Consider the following 26989-nt stretch of genomic DNA (forward strand, 5'->3'; position numbering starts at 1 on the left):
CCCCCCCCCCCCCCCCAGTGGAGGGTTATGTAAGAGGTGTATTGCTTCTGCGATATGCAAGGTATAAGAAATTCTCTGACCAGAGAGCAGTGTTGACTGCAGTAGGAACTGTGTAGCTGTAGCAGTAAGTTGTGGCTAGTCTCATGTCTGCTCTGGTCTGGTATGGTGTATCGTGTTGGCTGGCCCGGTCGCGGTGCAGCGATGTCGGAGCCTGAGTATTATTGTATAAGGTAAGAAGCATCCTCGCCCATATGTAGTAATGTTATCTCAAGTCGCATGTAAATGTTTTTGAAACTCTCGTAATAATAATCTTCCTCAGAAAAAGTAACTTTTAACAACCATTCATTTCAATTTAAAGATTTTACTAATTCCTCCTATCCATGATCATCCTGATTATTGCAATAGAAAAATCAGTTGCTTCCTTTCATAAATGACAGGTAGGTCGACCAGCATTGCACAGAGCTAAGCTGGAAAATTTATTGTAAGAGCAGATATATCCGGCGACTTCATTGAAGTAAGAATTTTTCCTTTTTTTATTCAAAATGATCTTTCAGGGCCATGACGCAGCACTGCTGTCTTCCAAAATATACCAGGTTAAATTCACAGTGAATTATTGAAAAGTCATACGTGAGCGACAATTTAATTGAGAGGTTAGTTACATTGTTTTATTACCAGGTTACTGAATTAATTTTTTTTATTGGGACGTTACACTGAATGTGAACAACATAATTATAATTTTTACTGTTGAGAGGTTTAGGAATTTTTCTGTTTTGAGCTTACACTAAACGTGAATAATATTTATGTTAATATTTTCTGTTTTGAGGTTACGCTAAATGTGAATGAATTTTGAGCTTAGATTAAATCAGAAAGAATTTTTGTAGGGAGGTTAAATGTGAATGAATTTTGTGCGGAGGTAAAATGAGAATATTATTCATATTATTTATTAAATTTTCTGTTGGGAGGTTACAAGGAAAACCTCTGGGATGTGGAACATGTCAGAATACAAGAATACACAATAAATATTTACAAAATAAGAACACATTTGCTATTGTACCTTCCACATATCCCAAATGAGATTGCCCTTGTGGATGGGGAAACGGTAAAGAAAGCACATGTCTACAATTATTGCATTACTGCATAAAATTCGTACGTAAGTCAGATTGTGCGCAGTAGTCACATTACGTGATATTGTTAATAACACACACGCATGTCACTTCTACTAGCAAGGGGAAGGCCTCAGACACGGCCAACCGATTAGGATCAAATTTGGCAGGTCGCTTGTGTACAATCTAAAACAAAGGACTCTAACATTATTGGGTCAACGCCCCCGCGTTTTTGAGAATATCACCCCTAAAGGTTATGACGAGCAATCGACTCAAAATTGGAGGGATCGATAGATAATTGTAAATAGAGCATTTTTCATCACCAGGTATGGGGTCCGAAAACGCAAACTTTTCCAGAAATCGAGGAATGAAACTTTTACAACTGCACCTTCTGTGCCCACATGGTAAACGGTTTTCGCCGATAGCGCCGTTAGCGCAACGGCCAAGGTAACTGGCTGAGAATCGAAGAAACCGAGCGGATGTTACTCTTTTCGTGTGTATTTTTCCATGTCTCAATTGATAGATAGCGCAACGGCCAAGGTAACTGGCTGAGAATCGAAGAAACCGAGCGGATGTTACTCTTTTCGTGTGTATTTTTCCATGTCTCAATTGATAGGGATAGGAGGTTTAATCATCAATAAGGAATGATAATAATAAGGTGGGTAAACTAATTTCCCAAACGCCGTGAGTCAGTAAAGTATTAAACTTTTAAGCCTTGTCACATGGAAACAACTCCGAGTAAGAGTGCTGCGAATTCCTCACGAGGGATCACATATAGCCACCGCGCGATGCTTTTTTACAGCGAGGCACGGGACAGAATTCACGCGAGGAGAATTATGTTGTCCCGGTTGCCCCCTTCGTCATATCATAGTTGTGAAACTGGAAGAGTGAAGGTGTCCAGCACGAACCTTATAGAAGTCAATCGGAATGAGTTGTTTTCCGTCGTTAGGCTGCCGCGAACCTCGCGGATACGTGTAGTAATTTTTCCATCTTTAATGCTCCGAATAAAATACGCTTTGTGAATGAATAGAGTGTTCTTCCGTAAGTAACATATGAGGAGTACTGTATGTAGTTTTTAGTAATTAGCTCGTCTGTTTATGCCGTAGTAACTAGTTATTGTTTGTTCTGTCTTATCTTTCAGGCGCATAATCTGAATAATGGAGGATGTACACCCTTCGACTAGCGCTGTAATATATACACTCCTGGAAATTGAAATAAGAACACCGTGAATTCATTGTCCCAGGAAGGGGAAACTTTATTGACACATTCCTGGGGTCAGATACATCACATGATCACACTGACAAAACCACAGGCACATAGACACAGGCAACAGAGCATGCACAATGTCGGCACTAGTACTGTGTATATCCACCTTTCGCAGCAATGCAGGCTGCTATTCTCCCATGGAGACGATCGTAGAGATGCTGGATGTAGTCCTGTGGAACGGCTTGCCATGCCATTTCCACCTGGCGCCTCAGTTGGACCAGCGTTCGTGCTGGACGTGCAGACCGCGTGAGACGACGCTTCATCCAGTCCCAAACATGCTCAATGGGGGACAGATCCGGAGATCGTGCTGGCCAGGGTAGTTGACTTACACCTTCTAGAGCACGTTGGGTGGCACGGGATACATGCGGACGTGCATTGTCCTGTTGGAACAGCAAGTTCCCTTGCCGGTCTAGGAATGGTAGAACGATGGGTTCGATGACGGTTTGGATGTACCGTGCACTATTCAGTGTCCCCTCGACGATCACCAGTGGTGTACGGCCAGTGTAGGAGATCGCTCCCCACACCATGATGCCGGGTGTTGTCCCTGTGTGCCTCGGTCGTATGCAGTCCTGATCGTGGCACTCACCTACACGGCGCCAAACACGCATACGACCATCATTGGCACCAAGGCAGAAGCGACTCTCATCGCTGAAGACGACACGTCTCCATTCGTCCCTCCATTCACGCCTGTCGTGACACCACTGGAGGCGGGCTGCACGATGTTGGGGCGTGAGCGGAAGACGGCCTAACGGTGTGCGGGACCGTAGCCCTGCTTCATGGAGACGGTTGCGAATGGTCCTCGCCGATACCCCAGGAGCAACAGTGTCCCTAATTTGCTGGGAAGTGGCGGTGCGGTCCCCTACGGCACTGCGTAGGATCCTACGGTCTTGGCGTGCATCCGTGCGTCGCTGCTGTCCGGTCCCAGGTCGACGGGCACGTGCACCTTCCGCCGACCACTGGCGACAACATCGATGTACTGTGGAGACCTCACGCCCCACGTGTTGAGCAATTCGGCGGTACGTCCACCCGGCCTCCCGCATACCCACTATACGCCCTCGCTCAAAGTCCGTCAACTGCACATACGGTTCACGTCCACGCTGTCGCGGCATGCTACCAGTGTTAAAGACTGCGATGGAGCTCCGTATGCTACGGCAAACTGGCTGACACTGACGGCGGCGGTGCACAAATGCTGCGCAGCCAGCGCCATTCGACGGCCAACACCGCGGTTCCTGGTGTGTCCGCTGTGCCGTGCGTGTGATCATTGCTTGTACAGCCCTCTCGCGGTGTCCGGAGCAAGTATGGTGGGTCTGACACACCGGTGTCAATGTGTTCTTTTTTCCATTTCCAGGAGTGTAGTTTGGAGCCTGTCACAAACGATGGCAAGCGATAAGTTACCGACGCTGTGTTTTGGTTTGTAAAAGTGTTGCAAGACAGATGTATTATCAATACACTACCGGAAGCAGGCAGCTCTGTTTCTTGGCGTTGCAGATTGATAGGAGCGGCTATCGTCGAGTGATTTTAGGAGCTGACGATTGAAATAAGTTTTGTTGATACTGAAGTACTATACCATGAAGATGAAGCAGAAGGTGATTCAGTGGAATGATTCCGTGGAAGATATCCCGACTAGTGAATCACAAAATGGTCATAACACTTTGGAAATATCCACGTCACTAGGAATAAGTGCTTCATGTGTTCCCGATGAGTATTACGAACCGGTTGCTAAACGATTGAACTACAGCGCTATACCCCTTGAAGTAAAAGTAAAGGCGGTAGTGCTAGCCAGGAATCACCCAAATTGGAACTTAAAAAAACTGCAAAAGAATGGAGCAACAACAGCCCTGAAATGGAAGAGGACTTGAAATTGTGGGGAAGTGATATCGCTAAAGGAGGGGCAAGATACGACAAATACCAGGCGATAAATAAGTGGACATAAGGCCGATTTGTCGAATCTCGTTGTCGTAACGAGAATGTAACAACGAGCATATTCCAGGAGGGGGCTGCAGGTGCAGCGCTTCAGTATACGGCCAACAAGGATTTTACGTTTGCTGCGTCAATATCTCGGGCAAGAAATTTCAAATCGGAGTATAAAGTTCGTCAATGGCACGTCACTAAATACATCTGTCATAAGGAGGTACAAAATATAGAAGATATACATAAAGTGGCGGCTCTTTTCACCACGCAAACGGCGTCACTTACGACCAGTTGTAATAGTCATTACGTGATCAACACCGATAAAACAGGATGCGAGTATCGGGTGAACATTCGACGCACGTTATGGCATAAGGGAGAAAAACGAACCCTTGTCGCAGTTGGTAGTAAAACCAAACTAACACATTCGTATACTGCGCAGTACGCCATCACAGCCTCTGGAAAAGTGTTGCCTAAGGTTTTCCTGTGTTTACATGAAACGAATGTTACATTTGGCCCTCGGGTTATAGAAGAGGTCAATCATTTAACCGATTCGTTGAAAAATGTTTACATTACCTGCTCCAAATCCGGGAAACTGACGAATGCGATTTACAGAACATTTCTTGAGAATGTTTTAAAACCACACGTTTCTGATAACAAGTTTTGTCTAATTGGATTCCTGAAGTGGACAAATTAATACTACAATATATGACATAATTTTTATAGATGGCGAGGGTCAGCCGACGTGCACAGTAAAAGTAATACCGCCAAACTGCACACCTGTGTGCCAGCCGTGTGATGTTCATTTCTATCGCCAGGCTAAAAACTTTATTTTCAGGCTTCAGAATAACAGAACGCTTCTGGAAACCCAGCGAGAATTGCGAAACCGCACGGATGCAATAACTATTCACAGCATAATTCATAACCAACTTTCAGCACTGATTTTTCAGGCAATGATAGCGTATGCGTGCTACGAATCAAAATTAATTCCCGAAAAAGACATATTCTTAAATGTAAACCAAGTTTGTTTTCCGCCGACTCTTCCGAAAGAACAGTGTGGCTGTTGAAAGATTGCATTCATTAGATGTTCTGGGTGCAGAAAGTATATTTGTTTCGAATGTTTATGTGACAAGTACCATCCATCTAGTTGTTCGAAGAAACGCGAGGACACGTGACTGGAAGAGCCATTGTAAAGTGATCTGGATTAACTTTTTAGTTGTTTACTACCCATAGAGGTTTGAGATATTTATTGGCCTACCTTATTATTATCATTCCTTATTGATTTATTTACCTTATTAACCTTCCTATCCCCATCAATTGAGGTATGAAAAAATACAAACGAAAACAAGAACATCCGCTAGGGTTCTCCGATTCCTAGCCAGTTACCTTTGCCGTTGCGCTATCGGTGCTGTGGGCGAAAAGCGTTTACCATGTGGGTACAGAAGGTGCAGTTGTAAAAGTTTCTTATCTCGATTTCTGGAAAAGTATGCGTTTGCGGACCCCATACCTGGTGATGAAAAATGCTCTATTTACAGTTATCTATCGATCCCGCCAATTCTGAGTCGATTACTCGTCATAACCTTTAGGGGTGATTTTCTCAAAAATGCGGGGGTGTTGACACAAAATATCTTAGGTTCCTTCGTCTTAGGTTGTACACAAGCGACCTGCCAAATATGAACCGAATCGGTTGGCCGTGTCTGAGGCCTTCCCCTTGTAAGGAGTACATCAATGGAGTAGAGGGTGTTAGCCACGAATAAAGACTCTTCTCAAACTGAAATTTACTATAAGTTAAACTTTTTGTGGCTGCTGACATGTTGATAATAATGTTGCTGAATAGTGTGTAACGGAACCCACCGACTGCGAAGTGCGATCGATTCGCACAAATTATTGAATCGCGTGTAATCGAGTTTATTGAAACTTTTCGTAGGCGGAAAAGTGTTTATTTTGAACTACGAAATTCGCAATTTTCAGCTAATATAGAAGCCGTGTTTGCTCTTTAAATGACATCTGCAGAATGTTAGTTTGGTTTGCTTGAGCGAATCTGATTTCCCGACTTACAGGATCCGAGAATTTCTGGCGCTGGCCGTTTCTGAGGAGACCGAGCTCTGGCGGGCCGGCTCCTGTGCCCTCTGCCATACCAACACAAAAGCGACTCCCTTCAACCAGTGAAACTCAAAGCTTTTACCGCTCAGTTGAGCACAGGAAATTACAGTTAAAAACTGTCAATTTTGTATTTACTTAAGGATTTTTAATTATCTGTGACCATTTGTAACCTAAGAGAATGTAAATTTAATTTTAAGGCTACTAATTATTATTGACCTCTCTCCAAAGCGATGTGGGATAACGGGCCTGGATTTACATTTAGTTCGACACAAAGTGAAGGGAAACACATTGAACTATCACTTCATTGCCTACTTTATGGTTTTATCTGCACCTCAGCATTGGGTTCTAGACTGGTTATTACCTTCCCTTACGACAGTCCCTTATAAGAAATATTATTTCTACGAAGATTTTTGTTTGCCATATCTAAAGCAGCAGTTTAACTTTACTTCATTGTAGAAGAGCTTTACTTTAATAACATTTTTTAGAGTTTTCTTACTTTCAATCAAGTTAGATGCAAACTGTGAGATTCTGACGTAGCACAGTGGCTACCATTTACAAACATGACTGGTATTAAGAAATGAGAATTTTATAACTTGAAATAAGTGAAATTAAACTCAAGAAAATTGTTAGCAACTACTTTAGCACAGCGTGGTTTGTTTTTGTCTTTAATACTCTTATAACTTTGAAGCTGTTCCTACCATCTTCGCTAACTTTCACTGAAATTACGACAGTCTTGTACTGTCGTGTTTCTGGAACCTATTCTAACAACCTTTTGATCGTTTGAATTTACACAAAATCGGTTAAAACCATTGACGAAATGAGATTATAGTTTCTTGGAAATGTCTGTGAAATAACTTGGAACAGAATTTTAAAATCACCATTTCTACCAGAAAATGAACACATGAGAAACTTCATGTCTCTAGTAGTATGGAATTAATACATTGCTGCCACACCACTTCTGGTAGACATTTTCTTGATGTACCAAAATTCCATCATAGACTGACCTAGGATAATCTTGCTTTCCAAGAGTCCTAATTTCCAGACATGACTTTAGTACACAATGCTGTTGCCACGCCGGCTTTCATACTAATAACAACAGTTTTAGCACTTTTTACCACTTGACATCGCCAAGAAGCAAGACAGGCTTCCTCGCCTGTGGCTCTACTGTGACTGCCCTCCGCCTGCCTCTTTTCCGTTCTTCCCTCACATCCTGCACGCCAATGTCATCCACACAACCACGAGTTGCAAATCTTTAGAGGATTCTCTAGCTCTCTATTTAGAATGGCAAATACTTTTACATGTTTTTAAAATTTGGTCGTGAATAGTGGTCTTCACGTTCGTAATAAAAATTCATTATTTTACTTCTCGTTAAGTAAACCAATATCCCTCTGCACTTCTTATAACCGTTAGGGAATTATTTTAACATTTTGATACAATAGATACCTGACGTACTGATTTTCTGAGCGTTTGCTTAATACAACAAGTTTTTGAAATATTTTGTCAAATTTATGTTGTATCATTAGAAGCAAATACCTTTTTTAAAGAAAAGGAAGTGACTGTAAATCTTTGCGAAACCCATTACTGTTTCTAGTATTGATTACATGAACTGAGCTGTTGGTTAGAAAAAATTTATACATTTTAGTGGCAAATTTCATTAAGGAATAAATAGTTAGTACCCCAGTTACTTAAGCAGCCCCCTTCATGACGGTTTTGAGTGCACAGCACAAATAATTCGTATTTGCTCTCTCTTTTTTGGGCTCAGAAACTTTAGCGTGATGAGTTACCCCAGAAAATAGTCTTTTGCGACATTGTGGAATCCATGTAAGCATAGTATGCTAGCTGTTTTATTTTTTTGTCAGCCAGAGCAGATATGGACTCAAATCACAATGTAACAGTGATGAAGAGTAGCCTGAATTTAATACATTAGTCAGGAAGAATCAATACACAAAGAAGTGGAATACGGTAGCACTAAGGAACGACGAAATACGCTTGAGGTTCTGTAACACTATACATACAGCAATAATAAATAGCGCAATAGACAGTACAGCTGAAGAGCAATGTACATCTCTAAAAAGGGCTGTCACAAAAGTCGGGAAGAAAGAGATAGGTACGAAGAAGGTAACTGCAAAGAAACCATGCATAACAGAAAAAATAGTTCAGTTGACCGATGAAAGTAGGAAGTTCAAAATTGTTCAGGGAAATTCAGGAATACAGAAATATTTGTTGCTGAGAAATGAAGTAAATAGGAAGTGCAGGAAGCTAACACGAAATGGCTCCTTGAAAAATGTGAAGAAATCGAAAAGAAATGATTGTCAAAAGGACTAGCTTAGCATATAGAAAAGCAAGGATGGTAACATTCAGTGAGCAACGGGAATTCCACTGTTAAAAGCAGAGGAGAGAGCGGATAGGTGGAAAGAGTACATTGAGGGCCTCAGTGAGGGGAAAGATTTGTCTGATGAGATAGAAAAAAAAGAGGGGTCGTTTTACATGAGATAGCGGATCCAGTATTAGAATGAAAATTTAAGAGAGCTCGGGAGGACTTAAGATCAAATAAGGCAGAAGGGCTATATAATGTTCCATCAGATTTCTAAAATCATTGGGGGAAGTTGCAACAGAACGACTGTTTATGTTGGTGTGTAGAACGTATGAGTCTGGCGTCGTACCATCCGAATTTCGGGAAATTATCATCCACACAATTTCGAAGATCGCAAGACCTGAAAAATGCAAGAATTATCGCACTGTCAGTTTAACACTTCATACAGGTTGCTGACAGGAATAATATGCAGAAGAATCGAAAAGAAAATTGAAGATGAATTAGGTGACCATCATTTTGGGTTTAGGAAAGGTAAAAGTACCAGGGAGGCAATTCTGACGTTGCGATTGATAATGGAAGCAAGACTAAATAAAAATCAAGACACGTTCATTGGATCTGTCGACCTGGAAAAAGCGTTCGCCAATGCGAAACACTGCAAAGTATTCAAAATTCTGAGAAAAATAGGAGTAAGCTACAGGGAGAGACGGGCAATATACAATGCCTAAAAGAGTCAAGAGGGAATAATAAGAGTGGACGACCATGAACGAGGTCCTCGAATTAAAAAGAGTGTAAGACAGGGACGCAGTATTTCGCCATTAATGTTCAATCTGCACACTGAAGAAGCAATGATGGAAATAAAAGAAACGTTCTGGAGTGGAATTAAAATTCAAAGTCAAAGGTTGTCATTGATTCGATTCGCGCTGATGACATTGCTATCCTAAGTGAAAGTGAATAAGAATTACAAGGTCTGCTGAATGGAATGTAAAGTCTAATGAGTACAGAATACAGACTGAGAGTGAATCGGAGAAGAAGTAGCAGAAATGAGAACAGCGAGAAACTCATCAGCAGGGTTGATGGTCACGGAGTAGATGAAGTAGAGGAATTCTACTATGTTGACAACTAAAAAGCCAGTGGCGGACGGAGCAAGGAGGACACCACGAGTAGAGCAGCACTGGCAAAAACGACATTCCTGGCACAGAGAAGTCAACTAGTATCAAACATAGGCCTCAATCTGAAGCAGATATTTATGAGAACGTGCGTTTAGCGCATGCCGCTGTGTGGTAGTGAAATATGGACTATGGTGAAACGGGAACAGAAGAGAATCTGATAATTCGAGATGCGGTGCTACAGACTGAAACGCGTATGTATTCGGTAGCAGCGATGGCGAGGCATGACAGAATCTCTGACCAGAGAGTTATTTATCGTTGCTAGTCTGCGCTTGACCGCGCGAGAGTTCAGTGCAGTTGCGAGAAAGTTGTTGTACGTAGCGAGTCGCGAGAGCATGTAGTTCAGTCAGTGCTAGTAGCGCGCACGAGATAGTCGGAGTTGTGTGTGAGGAGTCGGCGGGCGTCGACATGGGTCTCTGGTCAAGGTTCGGGACGAGGTATATTTTTTAAATAAGGTAATGAAGCAGCATTGCGCACATCTGAAAATGTAATGTATGTTAACTGTAATTAATTTGTTCAAAAATAGCCCCAATAATAATTTTGTTCTCAAATCAATCTTTTAAGAAAATAATCATTACAATTGAAACAATATTTCCTTTGCTTTTCCTCCCAGATTTAATTTATCAGGTTGATTATTGCACAGGGCCTAAGGTCAGCGCAGATGACCGTATAAAATTTATCTGGTTGATCTTAACGTTAATTTTGTGGGGACTTAATATTTTTGCACGTTGTTATTATCATTGAGTTTTATTACTGTGGGAAGCTAACATATGGCTCTATTTGCATTTACATTCTATTCATATCATTTAACAATAATTACGGGGAGGTTACACTTAGCCTTATGTCCATTTACATTTGAATAATACTTTTTCATATTTTTGTGGGAAGGTTACACTTGGCGACATCCGGTCCAGGATCGTATTTCGTTGAGAATCTTCTGAAAAGTAGTCAGATATTTGGTCTTATTTACTTAATATAATTAGCATTTGGCGCAACGCTTTTACTAATTTTATGACTTTCTTTCCTCAGATCATCGGCAATTCGTTGCTCTGTTGTATTTGTGTTTGTTGCTTTTTGCATTGTGCTTATTTCTTTTGTGATTAATTGTGACTATTGTAAAAATGCCGCGAAAGACTGTGAATAGTGTATCGCGAGGTATTATGAACGAAATAACCGAATTAAATAACTTCACCAATAGTACTAGTGACACGCAGTGTAATGATGACAATCCTGCGTTCACTGACAATCAGTGCGTTCCAACCACCCATGATGATTTTTATCTTACTGATGAACTAACGAACTCAATTGTCGCCTCTGTTACTTCGACGACAATTGATGACGCGGGGCCCCCTATTGTAATGAGCGGTGCCCAGCTTAACACACCCGGTTTGAAAAATTCAAGTAACATATTAAACAAATTTTTTTAGTGAAAATGAACTGTGTACTGAAAGTTCGACGGATTCATTTAATTCCAAGGTAGTGACGCACAGTGCACATCCGATTGGCAAACCTTTTTATAAATTACAGAATGACCAAATGGTCACACAGAACGTGAAAATTGCAGGTACGCCGTCAAATAGCACAGAGAATAGTGTAGGTAATGTTACTGAGGATCAAATTATAGCAATATTACTACAAATCAAGAAACAACAAGACGACTTTCTCAAAAAACTTGATGAACAGCACAAACAACTTAGCGAAATGATTGATGAAAGTTTCAAACTGACGAATGACAAACAAGAAAACCTTAATGAACAGAACAAACAAGTTGGCGAACAGGTTACAGCTGTTACCGTACAATGTCAGGATGCTAAAGTACAATTACGTGAGGATACTAAGGCTTGTGCTAGTAACAGTAATAAAGAAGTTGGCACTGTTGCTCAAGAATTAAGTGGTACACGTGTAGGCACAACAGAATCAGTTAAAGATGAAATTAATGCAGTCACTGAACAATGTTCAGCAAACGCAACACACATACACGAAATTAATGCAGTCACTGAACAATGCCCTAAAAACGCAGTACAGATACGCGACGAGTTTAATTTAGAGTCACTGGAAGTTACACACACTCTGAATACGGAAGTCAATAATAAAAGTGAACGACATAACAACCAAATTGACGAAAGTATTAACGTAACAGAATTGAAAACTATTGCCGTCACCAATATGTCACAGAATCCGCTACGTTGCGAGCATTTGTCAGAGTCACGCAGCGCGTATAATTTGAACAATTTACAGCAACTACGCGACTTAAAATTCGAAAAGCTACGCGACTTAAAATCCGAAAAGCTACGCGACTTAAAATCTGAAAAGCTACGCAACTTGAAATCCGAAATGACACAAACAGATTCTCACAGAAACCTGAACGTGTTCTCAAATTCAGTGACGAGAACGTAGATTATGAGCAATTTTTATCTGTAAGAAAATCTAAGGAATTTAATAATGACAGAATGCAGATACACGATTTGCACCGTATACGACAATTTATTTTTGTACTTTCACCGCTATTACCTATGATGCAGAAACTAGCTTTGAACTGGATACGACAATTTGCTATGGTATTTTCATCAGCATTGCTTATAATGCAGAAATTGGAATTAGCATGGATACAACAATTTGCCTTTGGATTTTTACCGCTATTGCCTGTAACGCAAAAGCTAAAATTTATTTACAGCGCGTAATTGACCTCAGGGGATTCATTACGCTTCGATGAATATGTGCCGTAGCGTGCATAGGGCCCCAAGCTGTAGTAGTGCTGTTTCATCTATAGTTTTCTGCACTGCTGCCTTCTCTTCTACTATCCTTTATATCTATCAAAACAACTCTTTAACTATTGCTCTACCTAGTATTAAGAAAGTATAATTAAAACCCGATAAGAAAAATTTTACCGAAAGTGACAATTGTCATTAGGCACTCATGAACTACCAGCGTAATTTGGATATCAGATAAAATTTTTATCATCAGTATGTACAAAATTTTCAGCAACAGCGAACGCATTTTAGTAACAATAGACTTTTTTCACCGCAACAGCATGAAAGCCAGCCGGTTAGCATACCTAACCAACAATGCAGTCTACAAGGTCAACCAAGCTTCAATGTTTCGCCGCGTGCACGTATAGTCTCAGCTACAACAAATAGTAACGCTCAGCAGCAAAGAAATAACTACGTGTAGAAACACACTGTTTCAATTCCTATCGCAAATGCACCGTATAGAAATGACCATCATGACAAACGTAAAAATAATGAGCTCAATTTTCAGCGTACATTTAATAACAGTCGATCTTTTCAGCAGCAAGAACTTCAGCAACAACATATTATCATGAATGAACCAGACAATAGGTGTCATCCATAGCGTAATACGTCAGGAAGAAATAACAGAACTGTTCAAATAGTCGAAATGCCACAGCATCTTCCTGAAAATAATAACACGTACGATAGAATTTCACCGGATACAGCACAGATTGCATATTCCAGTAACGTAAACACTAATTTTGACACGCAGAATCTTGTTCACGAAAATGTTATTAATTTTGACGCCATCCGATACACGTTTGTATGAAAGACATTATCACGACGTACGTAGATGACATTCTTATCGCAGAAGGTGACTGGTCTGAACACAATGTGATTTTAGAACGACTGTTACAAACTTTTCGTGCACAAGGACTCACAGTTAACCTCAGTAAATCGTACTTTGGCAAAACTTCTATAAAATTTCCTGGACACGTAATTTCAGCAGAAGGCATTGCGCCTGATCCGGAAAAACTTCAAGCTCTACGTGACATTAGTGTTCCTACGACGAAGAAACAACTACGCAGTTTTTTGGGCTTAATTAACTTTTTTCGTAAATTTATTCATCACTCTGCTTTAGACACACCTAGATTATGCCAATTAACAGGTAAAAACAGTATTTGGTCATGGGATAAGCAAGCACATTCTGAATTTATGAACCTGAAACATGATTTGTTGAATGCACCACTTTTATCGCACCCAGATCTTACCAGAAATTTTTCCATTGCCACCGACATTTCCAACACTGCTTTAGGCGTACATATTTTTCAGGAAATTGAAGAAGATGGCTCTACAATAATTAAAAACATCGCATTTGCAAGCCGCATTCTATCACCTGCAGAACGAAATTATTCCGTTACAGAATTGGAGACATTATGTGTTGTATGGGCTTTTACGAGATTTAGGCACTTTCTTTATGGCAGACATACCACCGTTTACACAGACCACAGAGCGATACAATTCTTACTTTCAGCTAAATTTACTCACGTTAAATTAAGCAGATGGAAGCTTTATTTACAGGAATTTAATTTTACAATTGTTCACATTCCCGGCACACAAAATATTGTAGCAGACGCACTATCTCGTTCTCTCAGCAACAATCAGCAATACGTCGCAACCAACTTCTGCAAAGCAAATTTCACCGTCATGTACATTCAGCAAGTTGCATTTGAAAATTTTATTTCGTCGTCATTACAGGACATAGCAAAAGAGCAAAGTAAAGACAACGTGTGGAAAGAAATTAAACACCATTGGCAAGATAAGAATAATGTTATGATTAGAAACCACTACACTGTACGCAATGACATTCCAATTGTACCTGTTAAATTAAGACACATGGCCGCTGTAGACATTTTTGGTCCGATTCCCAGAACTAATAGAGGTTTTTGCTACATCTTTGTCGCTGTTGAACTCAGTTCAAAATTTGTTACTTTCACTCCGTTACGCAAAGCTACTGCTAAAACCGTTTCGAAAGCATTTGTAAAGCATTTTCTATTTCATGTAGGGCATGTGATGAAAGTAATTTCCGACAATGGATCACAATTTCGATCTGCTATATGGACACGCATGTTACGAGCTAGAAACATTTCTCCGATATATATATCCAAGTACCATGCTTCTTCGAACCCTTGTGAACGATTAATGAAAGAAATTGGTAAACTGTGTAGAATATACTGCCACAAAAGACATATTGATTGGGACACACACATATTCTCATTCCAAGATGTAATTAATTCCATTCCAAATGAATCCACTATGCTATCTCCATCTGTTATACTGAAAAACGTTGAACCACCAAACAAAATTACAGAATTAGTAAATTTTCCTACATCTCGTCGATTACGACACCACGAAATAGTTGACATTGCGCTGAACAACATCAAACGTGCCGCAGAGCGCCGGAGAAGACAGCAAAAACAGGTTTGTATACGCCGTGACTTTCACATTGGACAGAAGGTATTAGTACGTACACACTATTTATCCAGCAGAATAAAAGGTAAGTGCAATAAATTTGAACTTCTATACGGAGGTCCATATCGGATTCGCAGCATTCCTCACCCCAATGTTGTACACGTAGAAACTCTGAGAACCAGAAAAAGTAAAGGCAACCACCATGTCTCTAACATTAAACCCTTTATTGAGTGAAGACACTTTATGATTTAACATGCTATGCTGCCATTTACATATTTTATGACTATTTCTGCTTTTATATTCACATGACTACTTATTGATGATTATCGTATTTTTTCTTGGCAAGTGCCCGGCAAGGTAAGGTTAGCAGGTCGCTCTTCTTGTCGTTACACATCAGACCGTGCATATTTTTCCAGATGAACTTACACATTTTATGACTACTTATGCAATAATATTCACATGACTACTTATTGATGATTATCGCATTTTTTCTTGGCAAGTTGTCATCATTTGTTTATGTATGTACGATTGTTTTCATGTTTTGTGTGTATGCACTATGAAATGGTTAAGATATAACAAACACCAGTTGACTTTGACATTTTTTTTGCCCTATGACATCTCAAGTTCGTGACTGTTTTACTTTTTTTTTTTTTTTGCTGCTGCATTGTGATATTCTGTGTACACTTTTTGCATCTGAACACTGTCAATGTCTTTGACATATTACGTTTTCTGTCATGTTATGCTGTATGCTTAATTATGTTACCATAAACCAGTCATTATTTAGTGAGTATATGATGTAAATGCTCGACTTTAATCTTTGTTCATCATTTTCAGAAAGAAATAACGTGTAAAGGAAATAAATTAAACAGAAATGGGAATTTCACATACGGAATAAACGAAAGAAGATGCAAAAACCGTATGAGGAAGAGTAAATGGATCAGAATTAACAAGCATTAACAAGAATATACTATACACATCGTAGAATAGCTGTCTTAACTAATTTTTTCTTTCAGAATGCGAGGCGATTGATGCAGGCTGTCAGACAGAACTACACATCTTAGTTTTAGTGATGAAATATGCTAGAGATAAGGAATAGTTATGTAATGAATAATGAAGTGATTTTTGCAGATGATAATGAATGCTGATGGATAATGATGAAGTATATGCTAGTATGGATAATGAAGTTTTTCTTTACAGGTGATGATAATAATGGAGTTATGATAATATAAATAATGAAGTGATGGATAATGAAGTTTTTTCTTTACAGATGAGGATATTGTTGAAGTTATGTATTTATGCTATGTAGTTAATTAAGTATTTGTTGCAGTTTGCTTTGACAGCAGGTGTTTTATTGCATAGTATAATGACGGAATGTTTTGGAAAGGACAGCTATGGAAAACATTTTATACACATTTCACTACCTGTTAATTCGAAGTTCACTACTTTTCAGCATAAAATGCGCTTCTGCTTTCAGCTTAATAATCCATTTTTTTAATGAATTTTTGCAGGAGAAATTATTTATGAAATTAATGTGCTATAAGCAGTTGTTCATTAAATCTATGTCATCTATGAATGTGATTACATATACTCTACTTGTTTCATAATCTTGCCACAGCTGACTTATGACGAATGACGTTACACATTTTCATTTACACCAACAACCCAGAAGCAAATTTTTCTCTCTTGATTTCCCCTATAATTACCCAACGCAATGCATTGCTAACAAAAAAATGTATTACCAGTCCCAAATAATGATACCAGTTTAAGAGAATTCTGAGTAATGCTGATCAGCTATGAATAATATGTCACTTGAAAAATAAATACTACTAATTACTGTAATTAAATGACCAATGATTATTTAATAATGCTTTGTAAATAGGAAAAGAATGCTACTAATTATGCTTTGTAACTAGAAAATGAATGCTATTCATTATGCTTTGTAACTTGGAAATGAATGCGATTATTTAATAATGCTTTGTAAATAGTAAAAGAATGCTACTAATTATGCTTTGTAACTAGAAAATGAATGCTATTCATTATGTTTTGTAACTTGGAAAAGAATGCGATTATTTAATAATGCTTTGTAAATAGGAAAAGAATGCTACTAATTATGCTTTGTAACTAGAAAATGAATTCTATTCATTATGCTTTGTAACTGAGAAAAGAATGCGATTATTTAATGCTTTGTAACTAGGAAAATAAAGGCTATTCATTATGCTTTGTAACTGGGAAAAGATTGTGATTATTTAATAATGCTTTGTAAATAGGAAAAGAATGCTACTAATTATGCTTTGTAACTAGAAAATGAATGCTATTCATTATGCTTTGTAACTGGGAAAAGAATGCGATTATTTAATAATGCTTTGTAATTAGGAAAAGAAGGCTACTGATTATTACTATATTGAAATAACAAATGATTAATTAATAATGCATTGTAACTGGAGAAAATGAATGCTATTCATTATGCTTTGTAACTGGGAAAATAATGTAATTATTTAATAATGCTTTGTAATTAGGAAAAGAAGGCTACTGATTATTACTATATTGAAATGACAAATTATTAATTAATACTGTTTTGTAACTGGAAAATGAATGCTACTAATACTGTTTTGTAACTGGAAAATGAATGCTACTAATTAGTAATGCTTTGTAACTGAGAAATGATGACTGTATTGGGATGACCAATGATTGAGTATCAACATTGTTATTGACTACCTCCTGTTTTAAGTAATGACTTCTGATGATTTGTAATTAGAGAATGGGTGCAAATATTCTATGTAAAACAATTAATGAACATTTTTCTGTAATACTACATACATGGTACAGAAATGTTCATTAACTGGTCTGTGAATGCCGCAAACTACCAATGTAATTCCTAATGAAGACTAGTATGTGACTTAATGTCCTTCACCTTCTGACCTCACTACCCTGAATTACTGCAATATCCATTTGTCCCATACATCCTCCTGATCATGGAGCACTATATTTGGTTTTTGCACTAATTCTACGTTGGTGTGCCTTGTAAGAGCGTGGTGTTGACACGACATGCTGTCCACCACCGTCAGCGATGGAGACGTTATTATGGTCCCACTGTTTGGTGTACCTAATGTACTGCCAAAATGAAAACATGTAATATTACTACGACATTTCAGTGTCTTGGCTACGCTGATAAATACTTCTGGGAAAAGAACTTCAAATTGTCTCATTTGGTGTTGTACTTCTGTGGAAAGATATGGGCTTTCAGTGCAGCTGCGTGCAACCTAAAGCGCTACAACCATGATGCAATCCTTCCCTTTCCTATCCTAATTCTTGTAACATAATAAAAATCATTTTTGCTAACATTATTTATATTCATGGCCTATACATGTCACTTATCAACATGATTTTTTTGTCATTATGTTTATTTGTTGTGAAAATGCTGAAGAGTTTTTCAGTGCGTGTGCACTTATGTCATTTGTTTTGTACTCACATTTTGTCATTGTCTAATATGTTTTGTACTTGATGCATGTGCACCATATTTCCTTCATGTTCTATATCTGTATATATGCTGTAATTGTGAAGTTAATTAGTTAGGAAAAAATTTTTTGCTCATGGCAAGTCCAAATGACACCATCGTTGCCAAATTTCTGCCCCCCTCCCCCCAGTGGAGGGTTATGAAACGCATATGTATTCGGTAGCAGCGATGGCGAGGCATGACAGAATCTCTGACCAGAGAGTTATTTATCGTTGCTAGTCTGCGCTTGACCGCGCGAGAGTTCAGTGCAGTTGCGAGAAAGTTGTTGTACGTAGCGAGTCGCGAGAGCATGTAGTTCAGTCAGTGCTAGTAGCGCGCACGAGATAGTCGGAGTTGTGTGTGAGGAGTCGGCGGGCGTCGACATGGGTCTCTGGTCAAGGTTCGGGACGAGGTATATTTTTTAAATAAGGTAATGAAGCAGCATTGCGCACATCTGATAATGTAATGTATGTTAACTGTAATTAATTTGTTCAAAAATCGCCCCAATAATAATTTTGTTCTCAAAACAATATTTTAAGAAAATAATCATTACAATTGAAACAATATTTCCTTTGCTTTTCCTCCCAGATTTAAATTATCAGGTTGATTATTGCACAGGGCCTAAGGTCAGCGCAGATGACCTTGTAAAATTTATCAGGTTGATCTTAACGTTAATTTTGTGGGGACTTAATATTTTTGCACGTTGTTATTATCATTGAGTTTTATTACTGTGGGAAGCTAACATATGGCTCTATTTGCATTTACATTCTATTCATATCATTTAACAATAATTACGGGGAGGTTACACTTAGCTCTATGTCCATTTACATTTGAATAATACTTTTTCATATTTTTGTGGGAAGGTTACAAGACAAATTTAGAAAATTAGGTGGACTGATAAAATAACGAATGAGGGCATTCATCCCAGAATCAGAGAGGAAAGGAATATGTGGAAAACACTGACAAGGTGAACGGACAATATCATTGGACATATGACAGGTGAAACGTACGTAAGCATCCTTTCCGATCATATCACCCGCATTCATTAATGTCCATTGTGCATTCCGACGGACTCCAGATGCACTCTTCTGAGTTTGAAACCCTTCGCTGGCTACCAAACTTCCCAAACATGAACATTATTAAGCATATCTGGGATGTGTGCTCAGAAGAGATCTCATCGCCCTCGTAGTCTTACGTATTTACGGACAGCCCTGCAAGACTCAGGGTGTCAATTCCCTCCATCACTACTTCAGACATTAGTCGAGTCCATGCCACGTCGTGTTGCGACACTTCTGCGCGCTCACGGGGGCCCTGCGTGATGTTAGGCAGTTGTACTAGTTTCTTTGGCTCTTCAGTGTAATTCAGTAATTTGTTGACGGTTTTGCTCTACAGGTATGATAACTCAAAATGTTTTCTGTGTTTGCTTTTGGCAGTTGTTAGTGTGTGCTCATACACGTAACTGTTCCTTTCACCGAAACGTGCATGAGTAGTCATGTGGACTCCACAGCACAAGGTGCTTTCTCTCACAGTGCTAAGGTCCGTTGCACTGTTATGGACTGGTATGGACTGTGACCAACTGACGATGTTCCTACTTTCATAACTCTCAAGAAATGGGACAGGTGGCTTCAGGAAACTGGGGGCATCCTTTCCATGTTGACCCACAGTGCTAGGCACGCATTTCCAGAGGCTACTGTTGACTTAATCCATACGTCCATTTCTGAGGCACTTTATCAAGGAACACATGTTCCAGACCGACCAGATCTGTGACATCACATTCAGGCAACTGCACATGTTATGCCTGCAATGATGCAAAATGCTTAAGTTTATTATTGATTAGCAGTCTGTTATGCCATAATAGTGCACATAACGTAGGTGTATTGGGTGTGTAAAAATATTTCGTGTAATACAAAAAAAAATCAAAGTCCATAAGAAAGTTATTTCCCCCAAATTTGATATTATCCACAACAAAATTGTTCAATGATATTTTTCAAGTGTCACAGTGGTATATCCACATCTAACGTGTGTAAAGAGTATTGTCATTTCAGTCAAGGGAAATGTTATTTGTGGTTGTAGAATAAACTCTCATCCCATGCTGTTTTTACAAGTTTTTCAGTAAGGTTTCACCTTAGCGAGTACCATTTTGGAAGGGCGAAGATAATGTAAAGTGTTCTACACCAGAAAGTATAATCTATCATATTGATTGACACTGGTTGCTTTTTATTACAAAAGATTGCGCCTAGTTGAGATTATGTTGAATACAAGTCCTGGGGATGGTTCAAATACCTAGTAATCAAAACTATGGTGACAAGGTTCTTTGCAAGTGTATTTCCCATAACAAACTACTACATACCACCAAAAGCTAAACCTGTCAACCTGCCCCATAACTGTAACAACTTGCCGTGAAACTGTATCAACCGATTTTGCAACTATATAAATTTGCCCACTTGGCAAGTTGATGCTTTTTTAGGGCAAGTTCTTACAAATTTGGGGCAAGCTGATGCAGTTTTGGTGCAAGTTGATGCACTTTCAATGGGCAAGCAGTTACAGGTGCAGGACACGATGTTACACTTTGAGAGTATGTAATTACAGCTGTAGGACAAGTTTTCGTATTCTGGTGACAGCTTGTTATAGTTTCAGGGAGCAAGTTGCTACAGTTGTGTGGTAAATTGTAACAGTTGCTGGACATTTATGTTTTTACAAGGCAAATTGTTATATTTAGGGGGGGGGGCAGTTGTTATAAGTTTGAGACACACACACACACAGTGTATAATGTTCCATCTCTGTAAATAGTGCACTGTCTCATTATTAAATTTCATCTCATATATGTGCACACATTATTCAAATATTGTGTATAGTATTTCCACATCTGTATCATCATCGCTGTAATCAACAAATGTAATCCCTCTGATTTATATACCACAGTGAATTTAGTCTCTCTATCTCTCTCTCTCTCTGTAAGACTTAGATAGCAACAACACAAAAATATAGTACAGAGGAAATGAAAGGAATAGTTTTCTCCTGTAGCAGTCACCACCAGTAGTTGATATCTTCCCTGTGACTGATACTTTATTTCAGACTTTCATTAAGTAGATGTGCTAAAGAAATTTTCAGCAAATCATGTAAAACTGTATTATACAGAAACTGACAGCTACATTTACCAAATTAAAATAATAAATATTTGTATGAGGAATGATGTCCATACATGATATGTTCCATCAGATTCCCTTTAAATAAAAGGTACAACATTCAGAAGGGGAATAAAAGTTAAGTTGTATTTATCGAAGATAAGTTCAATGGTGAGCCTGTTACCACATTTCTCAGTCTATAAGCAAAAATGTATGGTCTCTACACCTAGTCGTGATGCATAACATGCAGAGAATAGGGTGTGAAACAAGACACTGTTAATGGGTTAACGACTGATATTAGAGATAGTACATAATGGATTTAGAGTTTGAAACAACTTTGCATATGTAATTCATAGCAACAAGGAGCTTCTGCTGTTACACAACACAAACTAGGCCCATCTACAAAAGATAATAAACATTGTGTACTTCAGTATATGATGAAGATATTGGCTTGGAGTCATTAGTAAGTCCTCCTCATTTGGTCTCACAAGACAGAGTGCAGACCTCATTCCAGACTTCCCTATTTCAGAAAAATTTGGTGAGGTACTGAGAACCAAAGCTGGGTTCTTCTGCACTGACGGCAGTGACAGTATTCATTCTACTATGTGATGGCTGATTTTATTGTGGATGTGTGCAAATGTAAATAAATGATGATGATGATGATGATGATGGTGATTAACTCCCTACTTTATATCTCTTTCTTTCTCTCTCTCTCTCACTCTCTCTGTTCCTCTGTAATTCTTACTTTAATGAGGTGGAAACACTGTAATATACTACAGAGGAAATGAAAGAAATATAATTTTCCCAAAATTCCTCTGTGTAGCAGCAGCACGAGGCAATGTATTCAACAGCAAGATGAGATTAACACCTTCTGATCGGGTCACTATAACATTTAACTGACTTTCATAAGAGACAATATTCGGACTAATTTAGATGTAGGATTAACAATGTTTGTTGAAAAATGAACTCTAAGCTCTAAGTTAGATCAGAAGTAGTGCCCTTGAGTGTTTTTCAGTATTTCAGAATAAAATTTTATACATTTAGACGAATTTAACATTTAGTACAGACATGAAATTTCATTTGTCTACTTCTTTACAATTTATTCAAGTATTGCTTGGAAGGGTACTGTGTGAACTCTTGTAAGTAATACTGGCAATATACACGTGGAAATATTTAATTTGAGGATCGGCTGTGATTGCAAAGCGTGGTAAAAAAGTGCAAATTTGGTGATTAACATGTCCCACTTAATGTACAAGCTCTTATCAGCAGTGGCAATATGAAAGCCATTTGTACTCTTCCTTAGTGTCATAGAATAATTAAATTGTAGCAGTAGGGCCATGTGCTGAAGTTCTTCCATATTTCGAAAAATAATGCAATTTCATCTGATGCAAAGTATGAGTTTTTGTTTGTGGTCAGTCATCTCTAATTACCTTTTTATATTATAAATTGCAACCTGTATTTATGTGAGTGATTTTGTCTTATAAGTGATACACAGTTTTATTTCGGTTCCAAAATTTCTATTTTCAAGGTGTCAACCTTCGATCTCTGTCTTCTTACACCACCGTCTTTGTCTCTGTTTCGTTTTTGTCTTCTTCTGGTGCCGTCTACGGTTATGTTCCGAGAAATGTAGACATAGCAGAAGTTATGTCTGTATATTACGAAAATATATTGTTTAATTTATACATCACAATAAAATCTCTTCAAGATCGTTCGCCTCTTCGCGAAGTTGTAAGTGAATGTGTGTTTTTTAATTCAAGTATTTTGATTAGATTTTGGTATTATTTAGTAGCTGATTATGGGAAATATAACTTGTTAAAGTTCTGGAGCGCTTTCTATCATAGTTATGATTGGTATTGCATCCTCACTCGAAAACAGTTGTTGTACATAAGCTTGACCAAGTCCCATCATTGGTAACAAAAAGCAATAATTACCAAATAATATCAGTATCATTGAAAATATTTTCTAGTTTAGAACATGAGGCATTTTCTTTGCATTCCTGAAAAGGTGCTACCTTATAGAAAAACTTGGAAAAGCAAGAAGTAATGACTGTTCATACACTGAAATTGTCTTTCGTCAGATTTAAGTGATGGCAGAGTTTACGTACTTTAGATGCAGAGGTTTTAACATTTGAGAAACATCACAGATCAATTTAAATGTGTAAATACTTAATTTGAGTGTGCATTATGTCTTACACCAAGTGTAAGACATAATTAGTCACATTGTTCCAATAGCTGGCTGTAAATGACGCTCTGTATTTGCTCGTGTACTTACCTGGATAATGTAGCATTTTAGGCAACATGTGTTTTCCATAGTTACATGGACACTAAGATTCGTTGTGCTACATTACCTGATTGAAGCCTAAGTTGAAGGGTCAAGTGTTTTTCTAGTATGTTATATTTCTACCACATATGTTTAGGCTTTAAAAGAGCATTGGGGAACTTATTTTGAGAATCGAAAGAGATGTTTAATTTATCAGTTTGACGTTTATGTATGTGTGTGGGAAATAACATAATGATACTTGATATGAACATCACATTTTTTGTGTCTTTGGGGCGTTTTTGCTGACGACTTGGATATGGTAATGTTTGACAAGTGTCATAGAATATTTTAGATGTGGAAAATAATTATTTTCGGGCCCTGTTGTGCCTTACACCATGTATGGTACAGAAATCGAAATTTGCACGTTCACCAGTGCTGCTTATTCTGCAATTTCATGGTGCAAAGATTTTGTGTGTATGTGCATGATGTGTGTATCTGTGTATGTGCGTGTGCGTGCGTGTGTGTGTGTGTGTGTGTGTATGTGTGTGTGTGTGTGTATGTGTGTGTGGGTCTGTGTCTGTGTGTGCGTTTGTGTGTGTGTGTGTGTGTGTGTGTGTGTGTGTATCTGTGTGTGTTGGTGACGTAGTTTGAGATACTAACTTTACGTAATTTTTGTTATGGTTATATTTGAACAGGACCCGTAAAATTCAGATTGTTTCGATTGCCAAAACCAGTTGAATTGTGGTAACGATATAGTTATTGAGAGGTTACAGATTCCATTCCTGTAACATCATTGCCATTATTTCCATTCTGCAAGATACGAACACAGATTCTTATAAAACGTAATGTCTGGCTGCATACTAGCTTACCGTGGTAACAGAATCGGTGCAAAATATTCCTCTATTGAATTAATATCACCGGTTTGAAATAATCCTAGCGCCTCTAGGCGCCTCTAGGTTGCACCTGTTAAACCTTAAAAATGTCTTGGATCTAGTAGGCTGCAGCAAACGTTCCCTAATGTTGCCTGGAACAATGTTGGACGACGCCATCCCATAAACTACTGGCGGGGCCTGTCGGTCGTGAAGAAGGGGCTGTAGACGGCGAGGGGGTAGAGGGGAAGGGAAAGGGTAGGGCTGGATGGGCAGCACTCAGCGCGTCCGCGCAGCAGTCTGCCATTCAGCGGGGAGTGGGCGAGTATTTCTTCTGGGTCGGACAGGCGGCGACCACGTGCAACGGCAGTCGGCCGAATCCGCATCCGCCGGAAATGGTCGCCCCGTTTGTGAGCTCCATAACCGTAACTGCACCCGTCCCCACCCACTTTGCTGCACGGAACTGAAGACGTCTGGCGTTTCTTAAGGCGCCACGACAACGACAAGTGCGTAATCTCTGTTGATAGCGCAGGATAATGCTGAATATGACGTCATCCTACTCTGCTCTATGGCGTTCTCTCTCGCACTACGTGTCGCTGACGTCAATGACCTTAACAGCAGTTTTTGCTATTCTAAAAAGTAGAGAGACAGACTCAACACGTACTAATGTTGCACGAATTTTCGTTGGTGGTGAACTGTCCGAAGAAAAGAATTTTATGCCACGATATTGCAGTCGATACATTTGGACGATTACTTATTATTTAAGTGAACTAAAAATCTGAAGGTCATTGTAAAATGACTTTTTTATATAATAAAACCAATATTTATGTATTTGTTTGGAGAGAGAGAGATTGATTTTTGATTGAGATTTTTACTTTTTGTCGTAACTGGTACCTGAATTTTTGTTGCTGCCTCCTTGAATGATCAGCTTCTGTACCAGTTGTTGACATAGTGCAATTTGGAGGCAGTTATTGTTATTTCAGGTTTAAAATACGACCCTGTTAGTTACTTGGCCGTATTGCGGATAGCTCTGAGCCCATGTTTTCGTAGCTTTTCATACCTAAGGGACTACTGTCGTAAGTAAGTAAGATCAAACAGCAATCAGCTTTTCGTGGGAAAAGGATATTGATTGACACACAATTCTCCTCCAAACTACACGTCCTGCTACATCAAAATTGGTCAGTGGAGTTCAGCACCATACTATTGTACAAGAATATAATCCAATTACTGTAATTAAGAAATTATGAGAGGTTGTTACTTATTGAATGAAAACTATACAGAATGCATTTCTTTTCCTGTATTTTAGTGAACTTTGTACACTTACAATTCTGTCGATTGATAGACGGCAACGACAATGAAGTTCACCTCCTTTTCCAAAAACAAGATATTTTCTATTCTTCACTTCCAGAAAATTTGTATAGGCCTACATAAACGTTTGGCAACTCTTACACATACTTCACTCGGTTTTATCACTAAAATATCAATTTTCATTAAATGTAACAATACGTTCTGAGCGACGGCCTAGCAACACGTCCTCTTTCCACAAGATACAGATTAACAGTCCTTTTTCTTAAATAAAATAAATTGTATTTTTTTTAGAGTCCATACTCAAAGATTCTCTAATACTATCGTTGCGGGTATTCGCGCTAAAGAGTTTTCTGCTGTCCAGCTGCACTTTACTTCACTTCAGGTACCTTCTGAATCACATTTACATTTTCGGTATTTCCATACATTACTGAGCTTCTCAGAATAAAATCAGGCACAAATTAGTTAAAGAACAAAAGCAGTGAGACACACATAACATTACATCATCAGCCACATATTGAATCCCCAGGACGGAATTGTGTATCCCATGTCTGCGTCTAGAGTAAATTCGATGTTTAAGCGTTAGAAATTTGTTTAATTGTTAGAGTTTTGTGTGTTTGAGGTGGGACGTGGTAATAGCTGGAGAGTCACTTAGAGGGATGTGGGAAACCGCCTACAAACACATTTAGGCTGGCCAGCTCAGCTGCTGACCACTCCATCCCTCCCTCCCCCACTCCCCCTCGTTAATCTGCCAGGCGGATTCGAACCGGGCGCGAAGCGCCTCCGTGTGCCCTGAAGCGGGTGCTTTGGCAGGCATAGCTATCTGAGCATGTCGTTAGAACGGAACAAACTCAAAAATCGTACAAAGCAAACAATT

This window comes from Schistocerca nitens, chromosome 2 (genome assembly GCF_023898315.1).
Source record: "Schistocerca nitens isolate TAMUIC-IGC-003100 chromosome 2, iqSchNite1.1, whole genome shotgun sequence".
Taxonomy (NCBI): Eukaryota; Metazoa; Arthropoda; class Insecta; order Orthoptera; family Acrididae; genus Schistocerca; species Schistocerca nitens.